This window comes from Myotis davidii, unplaced genomic scaffold, assembly GCF_000327345.1.
Source record: "Myotis davidii unplaced genomic scaffold, ASM32734v1 scaffold551, whole genome shotgun sequence".
NCBI classification, from domain to species: domain Eukaryota; kingdom Metazoa; phylum Chordata; class Mammalia; order Chiroptera; family Vespertilionidae; genus Myotis; species Myotis davidii.
Genome location: NW_006283788.1, coordinates 1,925,279 through 1,929,114, shown reverse-complemented (window position 1 = coordinate 1,929,114; position 3,836 = coordinate 1,925,279).

Sequence of the window (3,836 nt, the reverse complement as noted above, 5' to 3'; positions counted from 1 at the left end):
CCCCGCCCGGACTCCCTCCCGCTCACACCCGGGAAATCACTAGGATGCCCGGGTGCAGAGGAGGTGGGGTCTGCTTCTTCTGGATCCCTGAGTGGGAGCTGGCGCGCTCAGGGTCACCCCGAAAGCCAGGTCCTGGGCATGAAGGGGAGAGAGTGGAAGTCACCCCTGAGACAAAAGGAAAGGCCACTGACAGAACTGTAGACCACGGGGACAGACACCCTGGGGTTGGTGGGGGTCCTGGTCCAGCTCAGGGACCGGCTCCAGAACAGGTACTTTGGTGAAATAAATAAGTAAATAATCAACTAATAAATACTATATAATTTTATTAACCAATGTCGTCCAATAAATTCAACAAAAATTTAAAAGAAAAGCAATAAATAGATGTGTGAGAAGGTAGAGGGAGCCCCAGAGGGCTTGGGGCAATAGGGGTGTACTGGAAACCACTCCCCCACCCCAGGGGTTTGTTGGAGGGGGGGACAGAAAGGAAGTGAAGAGGGCCTCCCCCTGGGATGGTACCTAAGGGCGACCGGCCAGGGCAGTACAATGGCAGGCGGGCCCTTGGTGGATCTGGTGGAGCCATGTGAAGGTGGAAGGTGAGCAAAGGGGGTTAAGGGGAATGGGTTTTTTTGTTTGTTTGTTTGTTTGTTTTCTTTCTAGTATAAAAATATTTATCTTCCTCAAAGAGGTAACTGAGAATAAATGCGCATCTTTCGGAAGTGTCTGTGCCTTTGACATGACTGTGTGGCTGTTTAAGCTCACAAGATGCCATCACCCCTGCCTTCCTGAAGACCCACTAGGATGAGCAGAGGCTCATCTCGGAGGAGACTGGACCTTGGAGTGCAGCGGCCGGGCCAGGGGTGGGTGTGAGGCAGCCCCAGGCACCAGGCCTGTTAAAGGAAGGCGGCCCTTGATGGGGAGGCTGACACTAGGGTCCCACAAGGAGGGGCTTTCTGGGGCAGATCAGTTGGAAGATGAAAGAGGCTCTTTGGTAGGTGGTGAGCTTCCCGTCATGTGTGTGAGCAGATGGTCAGCTGGAGACGAAGAGTCCCTTTGGTTCTTGGGTCCTTGATTCTTGCTGACCCACTGTTTTTGTGGCTCTGGTTCAGGCAGATGCTTCTGAGCTTAAAGGGCCCCATTTCTCCAGACTCAGCCCCTCTCCCCCCCAGCATCCCCAGGCCTCTCCCACCTGGACAGTCTCACCAGCTTCCTTCCTGGCTTCCCAGGATCGCCCACCAGACTCTTCCATTCTGGCGTTCAACTCCCAGCCTTCAACACGAGCCTCCCCTCCTCTAACACTGGTCCTCTCTCCCTTTGCTTCCCTGTCAAGATCCAGGAATCAAGTCCTCATAGTTTCCCACCCTCTCCCAACCCTGCACGCCTCCCTTCTGTCCTGTCCTCCACCCTGTAGGGTGCCTCAGAGGGTGGAATGGCCCCACCCTTCATCTTGGGATGCTGTCAGCCAGATATAGAGGCAGCCCTGTGGGCAGACAGATGCTGACTTCTGGTCTGAATCACCGTGTCCCAGCTAAGTGCCCCTCGGAGCCTTAGCTTCCCCATCTGTGAATGAGGATCACTGCTGTCTGGCCTCTCAGGGTTGCTGGGAGCAATGGGGATGATCTACATGGGGCTGCGGGGCACACAGGGGCTGAAACAACAGCCCAGCTCCCTACCACTCTAATGGCCTGCCTGCCTTCATTTCCTGAGTGACCTGCTGGTGCTGGGCCGGGCCTCTGGCCTCCGGCCGATTTCTAGCTCCTGCAGGCGTCATCCCAGGCTGGGACAGGCTGACTCATACACAGGATCGTGGGCTCAGCGGCAGTGCCACTCTGCAGTTGCTATTTATAGTTCTCAGGCCAGGCTTTCAGCCTCCAGAGCCAGGGAGGACAGCCTGAGAGTCCCCTCCTCATTCTCCCCAGGGCACAGAGGCCAATCTCCACCCAGCACCCAAAACTAGGATGGTAGTACCCCCTCCCCGGGGCCAGCCAGGACAGCTCAACTCCCAGCCTTCAACAGAGGCCATGAGCATAGAGATGTGTAGGGGGAATCACCAGCTGTGCCTCCTCTGGTACATGAGGTGCAGAGAAGGCCATCGGCTCACCGGAGGTGGCCCAGCTGGAAGAGGCTGGACTGCGCCTGGAACTCCATTGGGCTCTGAAGCCACAATCCAGCCTTCTGGCTTTCTGGGGTCCTGGCTCAGGGTCCGGCACCTGGCCTTCCGTTGTCCATGTCCTGCAGAAGTCCTCTCAACTGCAAGGGACAGACGTTCACCTACACAGTCCCAGTTCGCTTGCCCTTGCAATCCGTGGGTCTTCTCCTTGCCTCAATGCTCCAGGCAGGGGCCACGCTACCTCATTTACCCCTCGACGCCCACCCCTCCCCTCCGCTCCAGCCCAGCATAGCTGCCTGGTGGGAGAGAGGCAGCTGGGTCGAATTCTCTGCTCTCTCCGCTCTCGCACTCCAGGACTAATGCAATTATGCAGGCAAAGCAGAAGCTGAGCTTCACAATGGCCTCTCACAGATGCAGTTTGGCCCACCAAGGTTTTCACTTGTTTTTAAGTTTGGTGTCAACATTTTAAAATAAGGAGGCTGCCAAAAACCAGTTTGGAAAAATGAATGGGCTGGCATCCATGAGCCTGAATTCTGCTGGTCAGCATTTGCAGGAGCTGGTCCCCAACCCAGGGTGGAAGATGCTGGGTCCTGATGAAAGCCACCTGCCTGGCCCCTGGAGGCAGCCTGGGTTCAGGCCATGAACTGTGATCACTACCTCCAAGGAGTGGGGTTACTGAAGACTTTGCCACCAGCAGGATGAATCCCTTTAAAGCTTGAGTCTTTACAAAGAGCCAGGGTTACTTTAGTCAATCAGAAAAAAGGACTGTACCCTGAAGGAAGACCTCAGGGCCTTTGCACATGCCACTCCCCTGCTGGAAAAGTTTCCCCCATCTTGTGACTCACACATCACCCTCACAGATTCCCTCCCTGACCAGGTTGCTAAAATTGACGCTGCTAAAATTGTCCTGCATCCCTTCACCTTGCTTTTTGGTCTTTGCGGCTCTTATTGCTCCCCCATATTGATCACATGTTGATGTAGCATGCCTGCCTCCCTAGAATGTGAGCTGTCTTTCCTGGATCTCACCCAGGGCAATCCTGTCCCTGGGGGACACTGGGCCATCTGGGGACATCTGTAATTGTCATACTGGGAGTGCTCCTGGCACCACGAGGGTGGGGCCCAGGGATGCTGCTCAATACCCATGTTCAGACAGCCCTCCACAGAGAATGACTTGGCACCCCAGTGTGGAGGGGAAGGCCCTGCTCAGGCAGCCAGCTTATTGGGCCCAAGGGGCTCAGCCGGTCACTCAAGGGAGAGGACCTGTCAACAGTGGTGGCTGTGTACTTTTCTTAAAATGCAGCGCCTCAGCAGTGTCTCCCGTGCACCCCAAAATCAAGGGCTCTGAACTGCCTACCTGCCACACCCGGTTCTCTCCTGCCAGGCTAGGCATGCAGCAATCACTTCAGCCCTCAGCCGGAACACCAAGGCCTGCCAGGTCAGCTGGTCTCGCCCAGGCAGTTGTGGAGGCCTGGAGGGTGGGAGGGACAGAGGGGTATCCCTGCTCCAATCCAATTTGGCCAAAGCACCCCGACAGCCCAGAGAAGAGTTCTAGGGTCTTCACAGAACCACTCACGTGCCCTGCAGCAGCTCCCCGCTGCCCTTGGGAACCCCAGCCACTTCCCCACCCATAGGCGGTTCTGGGAAGGTCTGATTGGCTGGTCACTGGCTCTGTCTTGAAGCTGGCAGACAGCTCAGAGAGGGCACAGCCTGGGCGGGTGGGGTGCATGCC